At 41.8% G+C, this 26,672-nt stretch overlaps 1 protein-coding gene across 2 annotated transcripts in view; it reads left to right on the forward strand.

Moving 5' to 3' along the window:
• LOC117263568 (semaphorin-6D-like) overlaps positions 1 to 26,672 on the forward strand; it is a 501,073-nt gene that overhangs the window by 430,274 nt on the left and 44,127 nt on the right. The window lies entirely within an intron of this gene.

Consider the following 26,672-nt stretch of genomic DNA (forward strand, 5'->3'; position numbering starts at 1 on the left):
CATCTCCTCAAGTATTAAATAAAAAGTTTAAATATAATATCAATCTCTGGGTCCATGATTTAGGGCTAACTTACTTACTACCTTTATCCTTCTTTCGTCAAGTTTAGCTGGTTGCTAGGTAACAGGAACGGCAATTGGTTGAGGCGAGAACAACTGGTGATGCAACCACGAAATCCTCGGCATACCAGACTGTCCCATTTCGGAGACCATTCGGTTTGGCTGATGCAGTCTTTAAAGGACGCGGCCGACGTAAACTGTGAAGGCCGCGTCCTTCAAAGGATGCCGCCCCTGAATTAAGACACAGCTTCTACCAGAGAGGCACACAGCACACTGTTTTCCCATTGTCATTTAATGCATCATTATAAAAGTATTGATTCTACTACTTTGACAGCCTGATGGGTCTCACATGTTGATGGTAAGACATCCTAAATCAAAATACCTATTTTTTTGTATTGTGACAGATTGTTTTCTATCAAAATTTGTAGGATATACAGTCTGACACCTCTGAAGTTACCAACATGTCTCCTAGCAGCGCAGGCCTTCAACTGTCAATCAACTGTTGCTGTGGGAAATGCCCACTCAGACTCTGTTTTCACAAATATATCTAAAAAAACAGTTTGATCTGCACAAATGCTGTTGTGACGCTGCAGTTTACATTTCCATGTACAATAAGTGATCAGTCTCTGATTGATGGGAAATCAGCAGATTTATTAAATACATCTTCGACCAGGAGAAAAGGTCCCGAAAGAGTGAATCTTCCAGAAGTCTGAGGGTTTACAGAGAGCAGCGTGTCAGCAGGCACATGCCAATGAGCTCATCTTGACCCCTCTGCTGAAGAGCTCAAACTCAACCGGAAGAAATTTGGTTGTTACCGCTCGATTGACTCGTGTTGATGTACAGTAGCTCGTCGCTTGGTTTGACCTCCACTAGATTACAGTCCAGCAGATCAAAGCATCGCCTTGCTAAGAGGCCTGCCCTGTATTCATGGCCGTGTCTCGGCTGCTACCTGACTGTAAAGAGTTGGTAATTCCTAAACCAGCCCAGGAATTGTCATTCAGAGAGCGACAGCAGACCCACGCAGTGAATCCCATTAAGGCTCTTTGAGCTGTATTACTGTGATTAAAGTCAGAGAGGGGGCAGACAGACAGCAGAAACACAGACTTCAATAATACAGATTGTCTGTCAGGAGCACTTGAAGAGAACTTGAGTGGCTGCGTCATGTCAGTGGTGATAAAGAGAAAACACAGAGTCACCACACAGAAAAATACAGGAAGTTGAGAGGATTAAGAAAAACTGACTGAGATAAATGATTAGTTGTTCTTTTTCACCACATCCTAAGTCTCTTATCAGACGTCTCTGAGCCTCCTAAAGTCGATCACCAGCTCAGTTTGACATTGTCATGTTTGACTTGTTTTGCGTCATTCCTGGTGGGAAATTGATGCAGATTTTATTTCATTTTTTTGCTGAGCAGTCCTGATCCTTTCAGAGAGCTGCAGCTTCCACACTAAACACTGAAGTCCATGGGATTTTTTTTAAAGGGTAGCCAAGTCCTCAGAGCTTAGAGAGCGCCTCGCTTTGTATTCTGCCGCATAAGTTAATTGCATTCACCTGGCATCTAAATGAGGTCCTGTTAGACGACTAGAATGAAAAGTACCCTTTATAAAGGAGCTCTGAGAGCCACAGAGCACAGAGATGCTGTCCTGAAGAAATGAACCCACTCAAGTCTGGTGACCGTAAAAATCAGCAGTTGACATCCTTTCACTACATTAAGCTTCAAGTTAAAGGGTATTTTTTCCACCTGGACTCTATTTATCTGTGTTTTTGTGACAAAAAGGCTAGTGAAGAACATTCATGTACTGTATGTATGTATGTATGAACATTCATAGATACATAAATTCACTGGTAATAAATGACACGTAACTTAAAAATGATAAATTAACTTGTTCTTTCTAGGTGTTAGCAGCTTAAATTTGATGATTTTACACTCGACTTCAGGAAGTCAAAAAAGACTTGCAGTTCGACTTGGATTTTAAAACCTTGCAACTTTACATGGACTCAAGCCTTTTGATTTGAAAATACTTGATACCTTTCCTTGAGTGAATTTGACCAGAGAAAGTCATAAACATTTTTCCAATGTGAGAAGAGTTAAATACAAGTCAGGACAGAAACATAAAAAAAATCATTCTGATGTGCTTCTGCTATGAAAATATTATGTCAGCACTACTTTTTTATGATGAAGTTCACTCGCACTTGTTTTAAAAAATAGATAAAATTTTTAAAAAGTAGGCATGATTTTTGTAACTTTAATATGTTATTACCCTTTAGTTAAGATAGCATTACCTTCGGTAAGGAGCGCATTATGACTTGTATAGGACTCAAAATTCAATGTTTAGGACTTTGGACTTGTAAGTCTTGACGTGGGACTTATAGAACAGTGAGCAGGCACCCCCTCTGGGAATGTGCTTCTTAATATTATGAGAATAAGCAAAAATATTCATAAAAATAAATAGTGTTTTTAAATAGTTAATTTCTGAACTACTTAATGATGAATTAATTTCTCAGTGGGGTTGCAGAACTCATTGATCATATGTGCAGATAGCGGGGAGGGTTCAGGTCTTGAAAATCAAACATGGAGGACCAGAGTCCTGCACGGGTCCATTTTTGAAAACCGGCACCCATACCTGTAAAGCTCGGGACCAGAACCGACCCGTTACCTGTCATTATGTCTAAGTCAAAGCTGCACCCGTTAATAAAAGACCCAGGACCCAACCTGCAGCCGTGATTAAACACACACAGGCTACAGTCACTCAAGTTAATAAGGTTCTCTGTTCTTGAATTCCAAATCCAGTGGAGGAGGTGTTTCTTTCACTGGCTGTGCTTAATGGCGGAATGGTGAAACATTCAATCACTGCCAGGTTAGGAAACATTTGAGCATGCTACTTTTCAATACAATTTAATTTTACAACATTTTAATAATATTTTTGAACACTTTATCAAGATTTTTTCAGATATTTCATTAACATTTTTTGGACGTTTTCAAAATATATTTCGGACATCATATCAACATTTGTTTTGGACATTTTTAGAATATTTTTCAGACATTTCATCAATTTTTTTTTTGGACATTTTATCAACTTTTTTCAGATATTTTAATAAGATTTTCTGGACATTTTAGAAACATTTTTTTTTAGACATTTATATAATATTTTCTGGACATTTCATTAACATTTTTCACCACCATAAAACCCCAAAAGGAACCTCCTTGGGTGTCTTGAACTCCATGTAGACTGCCACGAGCTGCTAAGTTTCATGACTGGAGTCCTCCGCGTCGGTGACCAATGTGACAACGGGGTCAAAGGTTCCACCTGTGTCACTGACTTTTAAAATAAAAGGAGCTGCAGCTTGATAGTGATTTAGATGTCAAAATATTACACATAGACTGCACATCTTTTTACTTAGTTTCATTCTGAAAAATATAAAAATATAGGTCTCACCCACTACCCGCCAGCGTGTGGTTCATTTTTACGAGTTAATTTATATATAATTACATGTTTTTACCATCCCGTGGGTACCCATTCCAGTGCAGGACTCTGTGCTCTTTACGGAGCCGGGTATGCTGCACCTGTTCAGAAAGTTTGAAATCTCTTTGAGGAAGAATTGAGTCGCAAAATAAGAATAAGAATAAGAATAACTTTATTCATCCCCAAGGGGAAATTCAATTATCTGTCAGTTCATCTATTATATGTCAAAGAATTATAAAGCCTGATGGCTGTTGGTATATAGGATCTTCTGTATCTCTCTGTCCTGCATCGAGGAGAGAGGAGCCGTCCACCACAGTTTTTTTGGTCCATCAAGGTGTTGTGGAGTGGATGATCTGGGTTGTTCATGATGGCCTCAAACATCTTCAGTGTGCATCTCTCCACCACCTCCTTCAGTGTGTCCAACCTGACTCCAATCACAGAGCCAGCTCTTTTGACTAGTTTGTTCAGCCGCCTTGCATCTTTGTGTCTGATGCTTCCTCCCCAGCAGACAGCATAAAACAACACACTTGCCACCACAGACTGATAAAACATCTGCAGCATCTTACTACAGATGTCGAGAGATCTGAGCTTCCTCAAGAAAAAGAGGTGGCTCTGCCCCTTTTTGTAGAGAGCGTCTGTGTTTAGGGACCAGTCCAACTTATTATCCAGGTATACACCTAGATACTTATAGCTTGGCACCACCTCGATGTCCACCCCACAGGTATTCATTGCCTGAAGAGGGGGCTTGGACCTGCGGAAGTCTACGATCATTTCCTTGGTCTTTGAGGTGTTCAGGAGGAGACAGTTCTTATGACTCCAGTCACTGAAGGCTTTTATCTGGTCCCTATATTCAGACTCCTGCCCATTCCTGATACAGGCCACAATAGCAGTGTCGTCCGAGTATTTCTGGATGTGGCAGGACTCAGAGTTGCATTTGAAGTCTGCCGTGTACAGTGTGAACAGGAATGGAGCCAGGACAGTCCCTTGTGGAGCTCCTGTGCTGCTCATTAATGTCCCAGAAACACAGTTCCCCAACCTGACATACTGTGGCCTTCCTGTCAGGTAATCTGTGATCCAGGAGATAAAGGAAGGATCCACTGCCATCTCTGTGAGCTTGTTTTTGAGTATGTTGGGTTGGATGGTGTTGAATGCGCTTGAAAAATCAAGGAACATGATTCTCACATAAGCGCCAGGTTCCTCCAGATGAGCTAGGGCACGGTGAAGCATGTAGAGGACAGCATCATTCACTCCAATGTGTTTGTATGCAAACTGCAGGGGGTCGAGTTTGTCTTTGACCTCAAGTCTCAGTAGGCGTAGAATCAGCCGCTCCAAGGTCTTCATGATGTGCGAAGTGAGGGCTACTGGTCTGAAGTCATTAAGTTCAGCTGGACATTTAATTTTTGGTACCGGTACAACACAGGAAGTCTTCCACAGTGCCGGCACCCACCCCAACTGTAGACTGAGGTTGAAGATCTTGTGGAGAGGTTGACACAGTTGGGCAGCACAGTCTTTGAGGAGCCTTGGACACACACCATCTGGGCCAGCAGCCTTACCAGAGCAAAGTCTTCCCAGCTCCAAACTCAACCCTATCTCTGTGACAGACAAGGGTGGAGGCACAGGTGTAAGAGGAGGGGTGGCTGCCACATTGGAGTTGTACACAAGTTGTGGAGGTGGAGGTGATGGAGGAGGAGGAGAAGCACCATTGGAAGTGGGAGTGGCTGCCGTATTGAATCTATTGAAGAACTGATTGAGTTCATCAGCTCTTTCTGCATCACCCACCACTGGCTGTCCTTTCTTGTTGTTGTAACCAGAGATGGTGTTGACTCCTCTCCACATTTCACGGATGTTGCTGTGTTGTAGATTCCTCTCCAGTTTCTTTTTGTATTCCACCTTTGCCATCTTAAGTCTCTTCTTCAACTCATGTTGCACTTGTTTGAGCCGTGCTTTGTCACCATCTCTAAAAGCTGCCTTCTTCTCATTGAGGATTGCCTTTATGTCACTGATAGTCCAAGGTTTGTTATTGTGGAAACAGCGTGCAGTCTTTGTAGGTATGACTGTGTCTTTACAGAAGTTGTTGTAATCAGTAAAACAGTCAACCTGTCTATCAATGTCCATGATGGTCTCCTCTGTTTCCAGCAGCACATCCCAGTCTGTGCATTCAAAGCAGTCTCTTAGAGCCTAAGTAACCTCTGGTGTCCATTTCATGACTGTGAGTTTAGTTGCACGCTGCCTCCACACACGGGGTTTGTAACATGTCTGCAGAAGAACCAAGTTGTGATCTGACCTGCCCAGTGGTGGTAAGGCAGTGGCTCTGTAAGCTTCTTTGACATTGACATACAGCAGATCAAGGGTTTTATTTTCTCTGGTTGCACAGTTAACAAACTGTGTAAATCCAGTCAGGTGAGAGGAGAGGGAAACATGGTTGAAGTCTCCTGATATTATCAATAGTGCCTCAGGATGTTTAGTCTGTATCTTAGCAACGAGTTCATGGAGAACTTAACATGAAACTTCAGCAGTTACCTTGGGTGGGATGTACACAAATATTGTTATGATATGACTGAATTCTCTTGGTACATAATATGGCCTCATACCAACTGCCAAAAGTTCAATATCTGGACAACACATCTTCTCCATGACAGTAATATGTGCAGAACTGCACCATCTCTGGTTCACAAATAAAGCCAGGCCCCCACCTTTTTCTTGCCACTAGCTTTAGAGTCTCTGTCCGATCGTATGAGAGTGAAGCCAGGTAGATCCACATTGGAGTCTGAGATGTTTTGATTCAACCACGTTTCCGTAAAACACATGAGACTGCACTCACGGTATACTTTCTGAGTCTTCACCAGTATCTCCAGTTTGTCACTCTTGTTGGGCAGAGAGTTGACATTTCCCATGATGAAGGGCTTATATCTCCATTTCCAAGCCTTCACCTTTGCACCAGCACGGCAACCACAAAAACACCTCTTCATCTCGGCTGGAATAGGATGGTGTCCTCCAGACTTGCTCTGTTTCAACGAAAAAAAGGCTCCTCTCTTGAATAAACTATTCTCTTCACATAAGTATCCATTAGTAGTTGAGAAAATGTAATAAACATTCAGTAAAACTAAGTAAAATTGCAGAGCTACCAGACTTTGCTGCTACTAGTTGAAGCGCATGTTCTAGAAAATGAAACATATGGAAACAGCTGCAGAGAGACAGTTAAATATCACTGCTTGTCCCTTAAATGTGAATGCATTTGTCTTGCTGTAATATTGCCTCAGACTTTGCCCACTTATACACTTACAATGCAGTTAGAGGAGGGAAATATGAGGCTGAGCAGTGTTTCCACACTTCCGGAGCTCAGGTGTATTTATATGTAGCTGCTGCAGCTTCACCTCAACCTTTAATTTGCCTCTTTAATCAGTGAAACAGCAGCAGGATGTGAGACTACACAGACAGCCTGCAGTCACTTACAGAGCAGGTTATAAAACAATGATTTCCTGCCTGAGTTTTCCCTCCATAAATATGAGTTTGCAGGCAGAACACACCTCGCTGTGCAGCGATTAGCCCTGACTGACTGACTGACTGACATGATTACAGGCGCAGCAGATGTAAAGCAGTGGGAGACTCCAACAGTGCCGGCGGATTATTTAACATCCTTCCACACTTTTATGTCCTGACTTGCACTAATGGTGTCGTGATAAACCGTGTCATTTAAGTTTTAGATTTTATTGACGCCTGCGGGGATTACCCAGCGAGTTAATAGTACCATAACACAATAAGAACCCACAGCACTCACCAGCTAACATTAGCCACATCTGGCAGCACGCTCATTCTTCACGCTTTCATTGCGAAGCTTAAATATGCAGTGATTAAGTCAAGAGTGATTGTTGGTGGTGCTATTATACAGTAGGACTGACAGCAGGCACTTCCTCCATAATGGTGTCTGACGCATTAACTTCATGGTGTCGGGCAGCCAGGCATGAAGGACTCGGAACACAATAAATGATAGATGTTTTAGCCAGCTTGCACCCATATTTATTCGCAGCATCACGCTAAAGTGGCTGCTGTTACTGTAATGACATCGTTTGGCGGAAAACTATTCCCATAATGACGTTTTTGCTGCAAATTGGTTATTTAATGCAGTGCAAGGGAGGCCCCTGCGGGCGCAGCTTTGGCTCTGAATGGACATAAATTGGCCATTATGCTGCAGAGTGCCATTACAGGGGAGTTCTTTATTAGATGAGAGTTGACATTGTGCAGAATGAATTCTGCAAATGCAAATGATGATGGTTCTCAGATGACATGAATGCTGTCTGTGTGTGACCTTTACATTACTTATTGTACCGTTGGTGATCCATGAAATGAAGTTTATTCTGCTGCTGAGCTCAGCCCTAATAATGAACAATTAAAACGGCTTTTATGTCCTGAATGGTGAACTTGTCAGGAGTTTCAGAATGAATTCAGTGTTCCCATCCAGTCGGATTAAAACAATCCTTCAGCAGATGTGTCGTGGAAGAGTTCCAGTGAGATATGTCACTTTATGTCCATTAATGTGCCTCAGTGTGTCCAGCAGATGGTGACTGATGCAGTTGATCAGCTTTAGCCCACAGTCGCTGTTCCACTTCATCCACTTGTTGTACATCTCTAATATATCTTGTGTATTTGATTCTTTGTCACACCCAAGAAATACATTTCTGTCAGTGTGCAAAACATTTGGGGGGACAATCATGCTGAGGAAATAAACATATTAACAGCAAACACATAAGAATGTTGTGTGCTGTTGAACATTTTAACAAATTTGCTACATGTGAAAACATGTTTTGTGCACACCTGCAGAGCTCTGCCTCAGCCTTAGCCTCAGAAGCGACCTGTCACCTGCAATTATCTCTGAATCAATTGTGGACTTGACGCAGTGACACGAGCAGAATGTGCACAAGCAATCTGGAAATCCATCTGTAAAAAAAAAACCTTTTTTTCTTCCTTTACCTCTGGAGGCACAGCCCGGAGTTTTTCGACTAACGGAAGTGCAGGGGCCTCGGCGATCGCTCATGCCCTTCACTTTCGGCGGTGCCCCCAGGGAATCGCCGTGTTGTTTACAAATACTTTGGGTAGAAAACCAGCAGAGTTTAGCTATATATCACATTTTTCACGTCTCTATATCACCATGTAGACTAATCTGATGTTTGTTAAGTCTATAAACACAATGATTGAACAAACGTTACTATTTCTGTGTGTTTTGTAATTAACATGGTTATCGTAGATTAGCTGGGCTAACCGTTAGCTGTTAACGTTAGCCGTTAGCGGTGTCTGTAATTATATTTTTTCCAGCGGACATCTTAGTTACAACATGAGTGAGCTAGCAAAGCAGTATTGTGTTGCTATGTGTGGTATTTATTCAGTTATGGGAAATCACAATGTCTAGAAAGCATCAGTGGCTGCAGCTGACAGGGACAGTTAGCAAAGCTAACATCAGAACGTCATCTGTTAAAAGCCTCCCGTTGTCGGATACGACATGAAACTACTCCAGTTTGCTCAATCATGTTGTAACTAAGACATCCACTGGAAAAAAAAAATTTCACGTTGATGAGACAGCGTTTTGGGTGGAGCGGTCGCTATGGACGCGGAGCTTGCTGTTTCTGTAGGTACACATTTCCTGGGGACACCTGCACGTCTCGGCCACGCCCCCTCCATTGTGATTGGCTAAAGCGCAGCATCGTTCAAACTCAAAGCCCCGCCCTCCCCCCCTCTGTAGTCGTCTTTCACGCAGGGCTGCCGACAGATTTTACAATGTAAATTGCAGAATCTGTCTTGAGAGATTAGTGCACAAGTGCCTCCATGTTCCCAGCAACAGCTGCAGCACTAACACAGACTGCATCAGCTGCCTATCATGTTCTCTGTGTTTCTCCCATCAAGTGCTCCAATCCTGCAACCAATTTGAGGACACTGGAGGCTTAGCCCGGACTTCTATAGAGGCTCCAAGGGATCTCCCCCTGGGAATTTTTTATTTATTTTTTTTTTTTTACTTTTTAGAGAGCTTAGCTGGAGGCAAAACAATTCTTCACAGACATTAGCTAGTTTAGCAAGTTCTGTTGGCTTGTTGTAGAAAATGGAGGAAGATGAAATGAGTGGTGCATTCAGAAATACTCATTCCGAGTGTTGGAGCACACTCTAACACAAATTGGACCACTCATAAATTTGGAGCGCTGTCTGAATGTACTGTTCGGTTACATCTCGGAATGGCAGAGCGCACTCTGGGCGTCTGGGGAGACAGAGCAACAGAGCGCCGAGCTGAATGAATTTGTGATCAACTTAACCTTTGGTTAATTTATGTAGAAATATAATGCTCCATTTCTTCAACCAACAGGGCTTTTATTTTAGTGTAGAGTGTCAGACAGAAATTAACCAACGCACCATGTCAGGTCACTCACTCTCTGGGACCGTATGTGTTACTTGAATAAGTAAACACTGACCAACAGGACCAGACTGGTTGACCCGTATGCTCTCACTCAGTGGATGGATGATGTCACAGGAAGCTTTGTGGTTGATTACTATGCCAATCTTACAAAGGAGGACGACAATTGAATGGTTATGTTCAGCTTGTTTTGCTATGGAAGCTAACATTAGCTAATGAGCTGAAAGGTTAGCGTCACAGAGAAATCCAGTTTTCCTCTTAATACCTCCCTAATTTCTGATGAGGTGGACATGATAACCCTTCATACACATAACGTTATTCATCCCTACAACAGCAAATACTACTAACCTGATATGAAGTGTGTGCTGCACACGTGAGCATTTTTGATGATGGGGGGGGCATCACTGAGGACTTTGTGGCAAGGAAGGCCAGAAGGGTGAGGTTTTAGCTGCAGGTGTGTTCTTCTGATCAGTGCAGTAGTATCAAAATTTTGCTGGGGTTTCGCCCACTTGACATGCTGCTGTGTTGTGCTATGGCCTATTCAAATGCTGGAATTTGTTATTTACGCACTGTCCATAACAATAACTATGCTAGTTAACAAACTGTGTCGGACTTGGGTTGGGTTTTGTCAGGAAAATGCGGCCCGAGCCGTGCTCTAGTGCGCGCCATAGGGGGTGTGTCGCCCAGGGTGCCATTTAGGCTAGAACCACCACTGTGTCTAGTGCTTTCGTCTTATCACTTTTTACCATAGTTGTCTTTGTTTTTGTTGACAGGCATTGGTGGCTGGTTTTGAGCCATGACTCCTTTTATTCTGGCTCCCAATAACACAACAAAACCACGTTTTAAGACTCCTTAAAACGGCTCTGTTTTATTTCAACCAAACCGCAGCTGGTGATTGTTGGAACAGTGGAAAGACAAACCAAAACAGTTTTTTGTGAGTTTTATTTTGTTTTTGTCTTTTATGATAACAAAATGACTGTTTATTTGAATGGAGTCTGGTGGGTTTAACAGTGGTTAATTTGGGGCTGTTTCGGGTGAAATTAAAAGGATCTTACTTTTTAAAACAAAGGTCTGTTTCCATAGGGATCCTTTCCATAATGTTGACAGACACTTAGCATGACAATCTGAGCCTGTCAGTGACAAAAAACAAACACTTTTATTAGACATGGCTGCAGCACTCTCGGTTTCAAAAGCAGTTGTTTCCATTCATCACTTAGACTCAAAATTTGACATACCTGCAAAAGCTCCTGAAAATGAGCCATGATGTCTCCCTAGCCTCTGCACTTGTTGATGGCGGAAATATTGGCAAATCAGCTCGATCAAAAAGGCAGAAAACAACTTCAGGATCAAATCAAATCAAATCAAATCAAATCAACTTTATTTATATGGCACTTTTCATACGACAGTAACACAAAGTGCCTCACAGAGGTTAAAAACAACAAAGAACCAAAATAGAAAACAAAAAAGAAAAGAGAAAACCCAACCCTCCCACCCCCACATAGAGATACATAAGTATACACATACACACACACACACACACACACACACACACACACACACACACTAGCTATCACTAAAGAGACATGGCCGAGCACCGAGACCCGAGGCAAGGAAAAAGCCACCTCTGGGGGCCGTCCACACTGAGAGGGCCCACGGACCACGGCCACAGGGAGCGCCGCCGTAGAGACCACCCTGACCCGGGCAGACAGGAGGCTCCACACCGAGGTGCAGTGCCCTTCAGCCACCAAGGTCAGAGCTGTCCACGGGATGGCACCCCCATCGGTAGACCAGGAACAACTCTCAGTGTGGTAGGCCCACATGAGGAAACACTGGAGCTAAAAACTGAGGGACTAAAGCAGTAGGATAGGATAAAAGGTATAAAATGAACCAAATAAACAAAAAGCTATTTAGCTCATAATATTAAGTTAATAGCTAGGTAAGAATGATCTAAAACAGAGACATAAAATGCATCAAAACTAAAACCTATGACTAAAATAACAAAAGATAAAGATTAAAAGAGATAAGAACGTAAAAAGAGGAAGGGTAAGAGCATTTTTTTAAAAAAACAAAAACAAAAAACAAATAGATAAATTGGTTACAAGCCTGACAAAAGGAATTTAAAATAGATAAAGAGATCAGTTAAAAGCCTGATTAAAAAGATGAGTCTTGAGCCTCTTTTTAAAAACATCAACAGTCTCTGCAGCCCTGAGGTTCTCCAGCAAGCTGTTCCACAATCGGGGGCCATAATAGCTAAATGCTGCCTCCCTGTGTGCTTTAGTCCTAACTTGTGGTATGGTTAAAAGGCCTGTGCCGGAGGACCTCAGGGTCCGCGAGGGTTGATATGATAAAAGCAGGTCAGATAAATAAGAAGGCCCAAGACCGTTAAGACATTTAAAAACTAATAAAAGAAATTTAACAATGATCCTGAAGCACACGGGGAGCCAATGCAGCAATTTTAAAACTGGTGTAATGTGCTCCCGCCCTCTGGTTCTTGTCAGCACTCGTGCAGCTGAATTCTGTAATAATTGTAGATTTGAGATACTCTTTTTGGAAAGACAAGAGAGCAGGGTACTACAATAATCTAACCTACAGGAGATAAAAGCATGCATCAGCACCTCCGTGCTGGCCTGAGAGAGAAACGGGCAGACTCTGGCTATATTCTTAAGGTGGTAGAAACCTGCCTTTGTTATGTTTTAAACGTGGAAATATGCGGTTTAAAATCCTGTAGTTTTGGTAAAAGTTTCTCTCTGGTCTTCAGGACCAATGACTAAAACCTCTGTTTTGTCCTGGTTGAGCTGTAGGAAATTCGCTGCCATCCATGACTTTATGTCTAAAATGCAGTTAAAAAGGGTATCAATTGGCCCCGTGTCATCAGGAGACACGGTGATGTACAGTTGCGTATCATCAGCATAACTATGAAAGCTGATGCCGTGCCTCCTGATGACGTCCCCCAGGGGAAGCATGTAGAGATTAAAAAGAGTTGGACCTAAAATTGACCCCTGGGGGACCCCACACTTTATGTCATTGGTTCCTGAGGAACATGTATCCATACTTACAAAGAAGTGTCGATCAGTAAGGTAAGAGACGAACCAGTTAAAAACAGTACCAGAAAGGCCGACCAGGAGCCTCAGTCTATTTAATAAAATGTGATGGTCTACTGTATTGAAGGCGGCGGTCAGATCCAGTAAAACCAAGACTGTGAGTTTATGGTTATCTAAATTGCACCTGATGTCGTTTAAAATCTTTAAAAGGGCTGTCTCGGTACTGTGGTTCATCCTAAAACCAGACTGATACTTCTCTAAAGTGTTATTTGTATCTAAAAAATCATTTACTTGGGTAAAACCCAGTTTTTCTAAAATTTTGCTTAAAAATGGTAAGTTGGATACAGGCCGATAATTCTTAAAAATTTTGGGGTCTAAATTGCTCTTCTTCAGAAGAGGCTTCACCACCACCATTTTCAAGGAGGTCGGGAAGACACCCGTCTGAAGAGAGCAATTCACCACGTACAGTAACTGTTCCTCAAAGAATCCATAAAATGTCTTTAGAAATGATGTGGGAATTGGTTCTAAAAGGCAGGTTGTGGGCTTTACTTGGGAGAAAACTCAACCAAGTGTCCTCGCATCAACCAGGGCAAAACTCTCCAGTGTTTCCTCAGGTAAACGCAATGATCCAGGTGTGTTGACAGTTAAAATCTGTTGCGATAAAAGACTGGATCTGATGTCATTGATTTTACTTCTGAAGTGGTCTGCAAAGTCCTCACAAAGGGCATTGGTTGTTGTCTTAGGCGATCTGTTAAAATTACTGTTTCTTAAAATATCAATTGTGGAGAAGAGGAATTTGGGATTGTTTTCATTGTCAGAGATTAGTTCCAATTAGATTAGATCCAATTCATTAAATTCAAGTTTTGAATTTACTGGATTTTTTAAATTCACTTCACTTAAAGTAATCAAGAATAAATATTTTTACTTACCCCTAGTCACAATGCTGAATCCCACCTGTGAGGCTCCTGTCTCTCTTCCATTTCCTTCTGTCTCTCTTTCTACCTCTCCTCCTCCATCTCCTCCAATCTCTCTCCTACTTGTCATCCGACAAAAAATATATTGATGCAAAACATGGGGCGGCTGTGGCTCAGAGGCAGAGCGGGTCGTCCACCAATCGAAAGATCAGTGGTTCAATCCCGGGCTTCTCCAGGCTGCATGTTGAAGTATCCTTGAGCAAGATACTGAACCCCAAGTAGCTCCCGATGGCTGTTCTGTCGGTGTGTGAGTGTGTTAAAACTGAGTAGCAGGTGGCACCTTGTTTGGTAGCCTCGGCCACCAGTGTATGTGTGTGTGTGAATGGGTGAATGTGACTCGTAGTGTAAAAAGCGCTTTGAGTGGTCACTAGATGACTAGAAAGGTGCTATACAAATGCAGGTCCATTTACATGTGAACAGTGGGACAATTTGAGATGCAACAGTCATAGATTTTGATTGTTGTAGCCTGAGGAAAACATACTGTATGTTTTACAATTGTGTAATTCATTAAACAACATCTGAATGTATATAGGCTAAAGAACAGCCATAATGTCAACACAAGTTAGTCAGCTTCATCATGTTAAACATAAATAAAATAAATCACCAAAAATGTAAATGCTCCAAAATCATTATAATACAACTGTGTGCAAAATGTTGCACTTACACCCAATATCTATTACATAAATATGACTCAGTGTTGGTGTTTTTACTGGGAGCAGTGGATCTCTATTCTCCTAAGTCTCTCCTTCACACACCATGGATGCTGAAGACTGTCACTGAAGGAGCTATTATTTACACTTTATTTATTCAGACTGTTTCTATCATGTCATCTTACTACAAACATTAATTTGAACTTTGTCATCACTATATGAGATCTATAATTGCTGATGGAGCATGTTAAGTGGAATTTCATGTTCTCTGGCAGCAATATTTATCTAATAGTTGCCAAACTTAGCTCAGCTAGTATTCGCTTGTTAGTATCTCATTACCTAGCAAAGAGTTGCCAAGGAACGCCATTCAGTTAGCCTAACATCAACAGGTGTTGGCAGAAAATACTATTTTTTAGCTTATTTACTGAACCAACCAACTCACATCTGTTTTCTTCCTTTTCATCCAGTTCATCAACAACTGTTGTTGGTGCTGGGCCTGCTGGCGTGTCATTTTTCAGCTGCGAAATCTGCACGTGTTTGTTTGTAGAATGCGAATTTGAAATGTACGCTGTGCGTGCGATATATCAGGATCATAGACACTCACAGATCACTGGGGCACGTTCACACTTGGCACTCTGGTGTGGAGCGCTAACAGTGACGCGCATGTATGTGTCGTTCCCTCACGAGCGGTGCTGGTGAGGACCAATCACACATTGCCAAAATAACGGTAGAGCCAATCGATGAGCAATACGAGGTTAGAGGCGGGACGTATGGTAGACACCAACAATTGTTAACCCTTTGTGTACCATATTGAGCGGACACCAACAGCCAGTGTTTATATTGGTAGGGACAATACAGAAGGGGCTGAATATTGGTAGTGACGTGTCCTTACTGTCCCTACCCAATCCTACGCCTGTGCTCATGCATGAAGGACAAAGTCAGAGCGATTAGGTCGTTAATCTCCATCACTCTGTCCGTGGTCTGCTGCTGTTGGACATGGAGCCACTCCTCCACAGCAGTCACAGGGTTTGTGTTGCCTGCAGGGACTGTGACACACATCACATTGGACACAACAGCTTCTTGTGTTTTCAATGACATTTACAGGATACTTGACAGCTCCAATGCTGTTTAATCGAAGTGTTAAGCATCGTATCGTTCAACAGCAACAGGCTGCATGACATTTAAATTAAGTGTATGCACCATTCCAAATCACACACGTCCTCTTCCAGACATTTGTAATGGACTTTCCTCAGTGACTAAACTCCATTTTCTCCTGGATTAAAAGCAAATTGAAACCAAAAACAACCAAAATTCGAAGTTCCTGAAATCATGTTTATGTACAGCACATTCTGCAACATCAAATATTATTTGAAGGAAATAATATCAAGATATCAGATTATGTTTTCTATTAACATAATGAGGAATATGACAAGTCACAAAAATGTAAAATTTTCACTGACAACATGTTTTTATTTGTTTTACAGCAAAATATCTGATCTTCCAATTCAATATCCTCACAAAGGGACACCTGTTCCAAATTGTCCAATCCATTAAAATCGTTTCCCTCCAAGCAACAGTTCCCTTTATTGATATTGGCATGTTTTTCTAACAATTGCAAAACAGTGATATCAAACTCGTGTGTACATTGCTGGAAACTTGCTACAGGATGGAGTCATGGGTGAGAGGAGGAAACAACACATTCTCATTCCCAACAAGGGCTGGGCAACATAACTGTGTACAATATATCAATATATTTTCAAGCAAGATATAGATTTGGACAACACTGTTTACATCGATATAGGGTCAAGTTGTGTTACATAATGCATACCAGTGTGCATCTCTCCTCTCTCACACACTCTGCACACAAAGCTGCTACTCTGTTTAATCTGTCTGTTAATTAGTCTACAGTGAGACATCAGTCTATAAGTTGCACGTGCTATGCTAAATCAGTCTGTGAGATTAATAAAATGGCACACGTGCAGGGCCCAAACTTCCACTGTCACTCTTGGCCGTGTCAAGTCAAGCCATGCCACGCTGATTTTCATTTACATTACCAGTTAAGACCATGCCGCGCTGAGCTGTGCCAGAGATGGACCCTCTCAGGAGTAGGTCCAAATGCCGAGCCACCTGCCCTTAAGCGGGTAGCAGTGATATCTCGCTGACCAGCACCTGATGAGCCTGCTTCTCCTCCTCAGAGAAGCCGTGTGTGTTGTGAGACTCAGCTCCGTCTGCAGACGACCAGAGTGAAAGGTGTTTTTAATAGTCTGTGTTCAGCTCTCAATGCTTTTGTAGCTTCTAACTGAATCTCTGTGGTTTGGAGTTTAGTTTCTCTCTTGCGGCCTGTTGTTACTTAGAGAACACGTGCATTATTTTACTGTTACATGTTCGCCATCAGTGGTATTAGAAGTTGTGTGTAGTTGCTGCTGTAAAACTCAACATTATTACACCTTATTTTGCTGCTTCACAATAAATGTTTTTACATAAAATAACAGGGGACTTTTATTGTGAAGAATCTGTAGGACATGAAATGTGTTTGTCACTGAATTAGCTAACTTTGTTAGCAGCTTCTCTTCAATAAAGACAAGTATAATATTACTGCAGGGAGGAAAGTGAAAGCAGAAACAGCCACAGTGAGATGTTGATAAAGAGCTGCAGACAACAGGCTCTTACTGCATCGCTGCAAACAGCTCACCTCCAACAGGTAAACTTCTTTTACCTGCCATGCTGTGGAAAAACACTCACAGCAAAAATAACAGGGGACTTTAGCCCTGGATCAGTGAGCCCATTTTGTAGAAATTACCAAGATATATATTGTGTATCACCATTCAGCCTGAAAATTCCGAGATATGAGTTTTGTTCATATCCCCCAGCCCTACTCCCAACTCGTCAAATACTGTTGCTTGGTCAGTGGCCCACCACATCAGCATATGAAGCACTAGGTACCCTCCTTCATCAGTTTTGGACGTTCAGGACTTAATTTATGCTCATTAAATGCATTTACAGTAGTCTTTTTCAAAATAAACTTAAAACCTAAGCAAAAATTTTTAGGTTTACCTCCTGAGCTTTAGGCAACAAAAGCACACGGTTAAGTTTAAAAAATAATTTGTGTTTTGGCTTTAAATAAGAAATGGTAAATGGACTGCACTTGTATAGCACTTTTCTAGTCTTCTGACCACTCAAAGCACTTTTACACTACATGTCACATTCACCCATTCACACACACACTCACACACCGATGGAACAGCCGGGGACAATTTGGAGTTCAGTATCTTGCCCAAAGATACTTAAACATGCGGACTGGAGGAGCTGGGGATTGACCCACTAATGTTTCTGAGCCACAGGCCAGACCAATGTCACCAAAGTAAAAGATAAAATAAAGAAGGCCAAAACTAAAATCAAGATAATGAATGGGAAATAACATCAGTAAGATCGCAATAAAATAGACAGACAGCTCAGATTAAATCAGGATATGCTTTCTAATAGAAGTATGTTTTTAGGAGAGACTTAAACGAAGACAGTGACTCAGACAGTCTTATATCCTTGGGCAGGTTGTTCCAGATCCTCAGGGCCCTGGTTGCAAAAACACTGTCCCCTTTAGTCTTCAGCCTGAACTCTGGAACAAGCAGAGGACCTCTGCCAGAGGATCTCAAACTATGATAAGGGACTACAGGGTCTGAAATGTAATCAGGGCCAGTATTCACAAAGATTCTCAGAGTCCTCTCAGAGAGCTCCTAACTTAGCCTAAAAATTCCTAGCAAGGAATCTTAGCTTAAGAGTGATTCAGAAAGTTTCTGAGAGCAACTCTGAACAAGGAGGGGACAGAAACTTTTATCTTAGTGAGGAGGTGTGGTTGACCCCATTGCTACGTATGACGCAGTCTTCTAAAAGCTGTGATTGGTTGTTACAAAAAGAAAAAAAAAAGCGCTCCTAGTAATGAATGGACAGTGAAATTAACCGATCATAGAACTTAGACTGTATTAAGAAATGTGTAATCGTGAAAATAATTTTATGTCATGATGATGAAACTCAGCAAAATTAAATTAATTGTTACACAGCTTCAAAATGTTTGAACGTACCTCATTCACATGCCGATTATTATATTGATTTTTTTATTGTTATGTTTACTCGCCATGCTGGTAATTTTACTACTTAATCTGTTTGATATTAATGATGGACGCAGACTCAGCTGTCAGCAATTACTGTGATTGCTGGCCTTCTTGTAAAAAGCGGTTTGATTTGGCAGAATGACCAAAACAACAAATGAAATGGAGAAAAAAGAATGAGAAAGCCGAACTGGACAGAAGAGCAGTGCCTGCTGTTGGCACAGCTTGTGGAGGAGAACAACAGAGTTTTAAGAGGGAAATTCGGTCCCTGGATCACGGCACAAGGGAAGAGGCAGACTTGGGAGCGTATTGCCCGACACATCAATGCGTCGTTCCCTCTCCTTTTACGCACAAGCGATGAATGTGAGAAGCGCTGGTGCGTGCTGCAATCCAAAGCAGGCGTTATTGCGTTACTACACTGGGTGGGAAAAGTAAGCTCATCCCTAATGAGGTCAACCACAAGCATTATCCCTGCACTATCAAGCCGGTAGCGTCTTATTAAATCACTGTCGTTCAATATATGGAGAATATCTCTCCTTCCTCTCTGTCTTTCCGCCATCTTCTCTGTTTGAGACACTCTTAGGCTTCTTAAAAGTCCTCCTCGCTCCTTTTAACAGTTTTTCACCTTAGGAGCTCTCTTAAGGCCTAAGATGCTTTGTGAATAACTTTTATCTTACCAAGGGAAAATTCTAAGAAAAATCTTAGAATTCGAGGAATTCTAAGATTTTTCTTAGAATGACGTCACTAAGAGCTACTTTTAGTCTTAGGATTCTTTGTGAATACCGGCCCAGACCTTTTAGTCCTAAAAATATCTAAAAGATTTTAAAGTCGATCCTAAAACAAACAGGGAGCCAATGTAAAGAGGCTAAAACTGGTGTGGTGTGTTTGTGCTTCTTGATTTCGGTTAAAAGCCTAGCAGTTGAGTTCTGAACAGTCTTAAGTCGTTGCATGGTTTTTTGATTAAGACAGGAATAAAGACTGTTGCAGTGCCAAGAGATAAAAGCATATATAACAATTTCTGTATCTCTTAAAGTTAAAATAGATCTTATTTTAGCAACATCACATGACAGATGTCACTAGAGTAGCATGCTACACCTACCAGCGTACAACATCTTTGTGAAAACAACTCTATTGACGTTTGGTTTCACAGGGAAACAGACAGCAGTCTTTCAGGTGAAAGTCCAGAGTTTGTTTGACCCATCCACGTCCCCTCCTGCCTCCTATGTGGACTTCCTTGCTCCTTATACTTAAGTGGTTGCCCAGAACGTCAACAAACGCCACCGCCTGGGTTGTCTCACACCACTGCTAAATTGTGCCACTCACCAAATATTGGTATTTGACGGGTTGGGAGTCAGACTGTGTTGCAAGAAATGGTCCAAACTGTGGCTTCATTTAAGGAAAAAAAAAAAAAAAATTAACAAGGTATTTTTATTGGTAATTTAATAACGATATACAGATTATTAATTAACAAACGCAGAACTAGTAAGAACTAAAAGACAACTCCACCCACCCATCAACCCAGCAACAAACAGAGAAAGCCAGACCAGTCAAAGGAAATCTAATAGAGAGGAAAGAAAAAAAAAAGGGGGGGGGGGGGGGGGTGACGACAAATAAATTAACTTGTGTGACATAAGTAGGGGAGTGTAGCATGTTACATTACAAATTTTCAGCTTCCATATTTGCCACAAAAGTCAAAAGTGGTTGTCAGGTGGTAAAGAACCATGCAGTTGATCCTTTAATAAAACAGCAGATGTTTTCCAGCTGTAAATGATGCATAACGTCCTCAGTGTCCATATGTTGGAGATGAAGAGCCCTTCCATTTCTACAGGATGAGCCTTCTGGCCAGTTGTGGGGGGGGGGGGAGATCCTGTGAGGCAAATTCTGATTTGTGATATTGGGCTTTATAAATAAAATTGATTGATTGATTGAAATTGAAGTGAGCAGACACCTCTGCTTTAAAGAGTCCAAAGCTGCAAGATTATGAGCATTGATTTGACTTATGGACTGTTTTTTATCCATGTTACATTCAAGAACAGAATCTAAGGGGAATGAGCAAGGACAGGAAGGGAAACACCCAAAATGTGGCATCATTTCATTGCTGTGAGGGTCCAAAGGACAGAGGGATGTCTTATGCTGTAAAGCCCTCTCAGGCTGATTGATTGATTGATTTCTTCAAGGAGGAGTGCTGCTGTAATGTCTGCAAAATGACCACTTCAAGTAAAAATGTTAGCATTGTACATTTCAAACCACAGACACATTATATTTTACATTATTATTTAGCAGATACTTTGAAACATTATGTTTTAACAATGCTGTGGTTATGTTTAAGCACAAAAAAACTTGATTATGGTTAGAAAAAGATCAGGACTTGGCTTAAAATACCTGGTTTTGTTGGCACAAACCTGCTGGAAACACAGCCATGTGTGAGTAAGAAAAACAACCTATTTTGTTGTTTGTCAGTCTTGAACAGTGGTCTGCAGGCAGGCATGTCACCTAGATGTCACACCATCAAACCCCCCACCTCCCAATTACAAAGTCAGCTATGTCACTTTAAAAACATTGATATGAAATATATGAAACATACAAATGTAACATATCTGTGGTTTACAGAAACTTACAATGGCAACATTTTCTTCTGATGACTGGGTTGAAACATCTTCCTACAACGTGTGCCTAAACTCCAGGGATGTCATGTGTTTGACTCTCTACATGAGTGTACTGCTCTCCAATCAAAAATCAACATAAAAAAGTATTATCATTAATATTGTGATGATAATTTCAGCCTTACTGTTAAAATGTGATGTGAGAGAGCTCCAGCCTCCTGCAGCTGCTGCAGGTATCAAACCACTAACCCCCATGTGCTCCATCTGCTCTGAGGTCACACACACATCACCATGGCAACCTCGTTAGCTATCACTTTCAGCATGCCATGCTCAGAGTTTGAGATGCACACACACTTACACACTTTCCATCTTTCCTGTACCTGAAAGTAGTGTGGGAAGTTATTAATTATTAATATACAGAGTGCATGCACACATACACATACACATACACACCTTTTCCTGCTTGCACCTGCACACACATGTGCACATTTACACCCACACACACTCACTCAAACACACACACACACACACACACACACACACACACACTAAAAAGTTGCATTTCCTCCCTACGAGCCTGAGACCTTGAGATCCAGTGTAGATGACGGAGCAGAAAAGTCAGCTATGAGGCAGCGTGTGTGTGTGTGTGCGTGTGCGTGTGCGTGTGTGTGTGTGTGTGTGTGTGTGTGTGTGAGGGAGGTGAGGATGTCTCCATTAGATCATCTCCTCTGCTGGGGAGATGTGTATTAAAGCAGGAGGAGAACATCCTCGTCACCTCGGACCATCCTAAAGAGCTGTCAAAATGCCATGCCATGCATCCATTTTACAGCTAAATATCAAACCTCTGCACCGTCTGGGCTGTGACCGAAGCACACACTTTCTAAAACCAACAAGGAATGATTGTTGGTATTGAATATTTTGTCTGATGTGAAGTCATTTTGTTGATTTTATGTCTGTAGCTCTGTTTTTGTTCTCCACCAACCCCTGAGACGAACATCTGTCTCTTTAGCTGCTAAATGCTTCACTATGTTCACCAGGTAGTCTCTAACTGTAGCCCCTTTTACACTGCCCTTTCAAGACAGGAATGTCACGCCATTACGCCACCTTGCCGTGCTGTATATAAAGTACCATTGTGGAATCGGGGGGACAACGTGGTCTCACTTTAATCTGCCATGGGAGGTAGTAACAGCGCCAAAGCGATGTCTGTATAAGCAGGACAGTGAGTAGGACAGGGTCGTGGACAGGACGGTCGTAATGTATTGACAATGTGTTGTGTACCACCTACCACGGGAGATTTAAAAAAAAACATGGGTAGCAGTTAGCGGCTAACTCAAAGAAGAAGAACAGCTGCATAAAATTCTGAAAATAGTGTGGTCCAGGAGCTCCTTACCCTCCAAGCAGAGGATGAGATCAGCCACCATTAAACAGGGACCGTAAATGATTGTTATTGACATGTTACGTTATTGTTTTTTTTTTTTTAAAGCGCTGCCAACGTTTATGCTATATGTCACACTATAGGCCGACGCTGTCATGCCTATCACGTGTCTTTTGCTTCTGTGATGCTGCCATCATTTGGTTTTGTGTGAAAATGTGAAGGAGCCATAAAGAGGGGACTTTTTAGCGGCTCTGTAGTATCGTCTCTGTGTAAAACCAGCTAGAGTCTGTCTGCTATGTACAGTGGCTTTATCAGAAAATGCTGAGACTGAAAGGAGATGTGCCACAAAACTAGGAGCTATAAGTGGCTAAAAAACTGCGGATGAAGCCACAGTTCTCCAGAACTACCAAAGATCGTTTTCAATTCTTATTGCAGTAATTGATATTAATAGAATATTGATAAGTCAGAAAAACCTCTGAGATAAGTACATGTCTGTAAAGACAAAACAGAGGCGAACACCAAAGTGATCAATATGAGCTGTCACTGTTTACTAGGGCTGTCCCCTAATAGTCAACCAGAGAGGTCATTAGTCAGCAAGATTTCATTGGTCGCTTAGTTGCAGAAAATAATAAAAAGTAAAACAAACATGAAACTCTGTAGGGAGCTGCACCTTGTCAAAAAATCAAAACCTATATAACTGGACCGTGTGGGAATTTAATTTTGGACAGACACAGGAAGAGGCCACGCACAGCAGTCAGACAGGAGTCATGTTACAAACCAACCACAGCCGACAGATATCTTTCCCTTCTTCTGTAAATATTCAGTCTGATAAACAGAAAAGTTGATAATTTTAGTGCAGGGCTACCCAGAGCTTTACATCTGTCCCACGGATGATAGGCCTACACACTTATAAACAGCGCCTGGAAGAAGATCAGCTCGGCACTCAGGATTTCAGGTAAATATGCTGCTTGTTAAGGTTGCTTAGCAACCTCAGATGCAACCTACCACCGTGCTCTTGAAAGCTGGCACAGAAAAGCCACAAGAGTAGCGCCCAGTCCCCGACCTCACGTATTCCAGGCACTTAAAGACGCGGCATGTGTACGACCCCTAATTTCCAGGGCTGGTACCTGTGGTTATTACACAGGCTAGTTAATAACATGTCGGGCAGCAAATCCAAAGTGTTGGATCATTCTGAGAAGGTGAAGGATGAACTCAATATGTAAACTCATCTTCATTCAGCGACTACAAACATGATGTATCATCCGAAACATGGAAGTAGCTACATGCCCATTAGCCACATAGCACAATTATTACTGCTTTTCCGACAGCATAATTAACAGGTGGCTCGCTCAGTGTGTGATGTGCACTTGTTGATAGAATATAGGCCTATATTAATGAAGGGTCATTAGTATGATTTTGTATTTCTCTGTAATGTAGCACAGTGTTAACAATGTTACTGATACTATTCTTTCTCACACCTTCAACTCAAACCATTGTGTCACCCCACCCAAAAAATATCATCTAATAATTAAATTAATATCATAAATATGCTAGTGACTAGTCGTCTAATGGCCCTAAATGATGACTATTGGTCGACTAGGAAAATTCTTAGTCAGTGGCAGCCCTATTGTTTATTGACCTGAGCAGCTGTAATGTCTGGTCTATTTTCTGCGCGAGCCATGAGCAAATATGTCAAGCCGGGTGACGGAGACAACAGCTGGGAGCAGAACCGCTTGTCGACCAGGCTGGAGAAATGCGCATCTGATGCCAACGCCCACTCGCAGAGGACAGCTGCGGTGGTGTTTTTTTTTTTTTCTCCACAATCGAATATCAGTTTTCACATTCGAAGGTCCATTTTTTTTTTCAAATTCAAATTTAAATTCAAATTCAAATTGTGGTGGAATATAATTTGTAGCTTCTTAAGTGAATAAGAATAGTGACAGTGAGACACTGGCTACAGTTGCATTTGTAGTAGTGACGAAACAAAACCAGCATCAGATGGACTGTATTCATTCATCAATACGCCACAATAATATAAATAACCAGCGCCAATTAATCATTCAATGAGTATGTGTGTGTGTGGGCGGGGCAAAAGCACATACAGCGAGCAGCAGCAGCGACCCAATATCCGACACTGGCACACCGTGAGGGCTTGGTGGGGACGGAGCACCTGCGCAGCAAGCCAACATGTCGTCTGCGGTCATTTTGACTTGACCAGTGGACTTCTCTACAAGCTTTTTGGCTGTTTAAACAGGTGACGTGCTTTAAAACCAGCCGCCAGCGATTAGACCAGCTGAGTTGCAGGTGACTCCATCAGCCGGTTTGAGTTGAGCTCAGACTGCTGCAACTTTTCTCTGCAACATTCTAAAATGGTTCAGTCCTGTCACAAATCTTTGGTCTAAACTGAGCGTATCTGTCCTATTCCCATAAAGCTGTTATCTTAAGAACACCCTGAGAAATTTCTTCAAACTTGGCACAAACGTTTACTTTGACTCAGTGATGAACTGATAAAAATTTTGCAGTCAAAATTGCATTCATCCATCTCATTTTTGTGAACGTGATATCTCAAGAACCCCTTGAGGGAATTTCCTCAAATTTGGCACAAACGTCCACTTGAACTCAAGAATGAACTGATTAGAATGTGGTGGTTGAAGGTCAAAGGTCACTATGACACTAAGTATGACTAAATTTCACACAATTGTTGAACAGGATAAAATGATGAAGCAATGACATTTTATATCCAAAAGATCAAAGGTCAGCTCCACGGTGACATCATCATTCTGCATAAAACACTTTTCTGGCCTTTACTCAGTGTCATATCTCAGGAACAGAAGGGGAGACATTTGGTCAACTACTGAATTGGTGACTCTGATCTTGACACTGTGCTGATTGTATAGATTCTCTGTGTGTGAAGCATCCATGTTTTCACAGACATGGATGGAAACTGTCAGAGAAACTTGACTGGTGCGCTGAGGCATACAACCACGGAGTGGTAATTCTAGTTTGGTGTTTTGGTTAATGTTCCATGTGAGTGAATTAAGATGTTTAAATTACTTTTTGATGGTTATGGCTTCACCTGAAATTTGTATGGAATGTCAGTGATGAGTTTGTTGAGCAGGAAGTTTATGTGTTCAGAGACCTCAGCCATTACTTTGACACCACAGTGTCATCATAACAAACAGAGGCAGACCTCTAAAGATAAAATGAAACTTGGTTTGTCTTTAACAGCAGCAGGTTGTCTGTTGATGTGATCGATCGGTGGGACTCTGCAGCACAGGAACATGTTCACCAACAGTCTTTATCTCTGTGGTAGAAATGAACGAGGTCAATGTCAGCTCTCCACTCTCCAGAAGAGACCATCTTCTAATTACAGTGTATGTGTATCAGAGAGACAAAGAGTGTGATTATACTGTACGAGTGTTTCTGATGTGCTTCCACGCACAAGAACAAAAACAAGTGTGTGTGTGTGTGTGTGTGTGTGTGTGTGTGTGTGCGTGTGCGTGTTTGTGTGTTTGTTATCAAGTAACTGTGCATGTGATTGTGTGTACCAATTGCCTGGTGAGAGGTTTTCTGAGTGTATGAGTGTGTCTTTTTGTGTTATTGTGTGTGTGTGTGTGTGTGTGTGTGTGTGTGTTCATCAGCGAGCAGGCAAAAGAGCCATTGTAGCGTGTTAAAGTGTTTTTTAATGAGCTGGAGCTCTTACAAATGGACTGAGTGTGTTGTGTGGCTCATGCTGAACAGGCGGGGATATGAGGGGTTAGGAAGCAGCCAAAAGCAGTTGCGTTGATGCTAATTATCTTCATCTTCTCCTGGCGCCAAGCAAAATGAGGCGAAGAATAAAAGCAGCTTCTCTGGATGAAATTCAGCCGGCCATTGTTTACCAGCTTCCAGCCTGTGTCCAATGATGATGGTGATCATTCAGGGGGATTTAAATCATCTCATATATTCTTCATGGTGAAAATATAAATAAGAGAGCAGAGAGTGAACACAGGGAGGAGTCACTTTATTAGT

Source organism: Epinephelus lanceolatus, chromosome 16, assembly GCF_041903045.1.
Source record: "Epinephelus lanceolatus isolate andai-2023 chromosome 16, ASM4190304v1, whole genome shotgun sequence".
NCBI classification, from domain to species: domain Eukaryota; kingdom Metazoa; phylum Chordata; class Actinopteri; order Perciformes; family Serranidae; genus Epinephelus; species Epinephelus lanceolatus.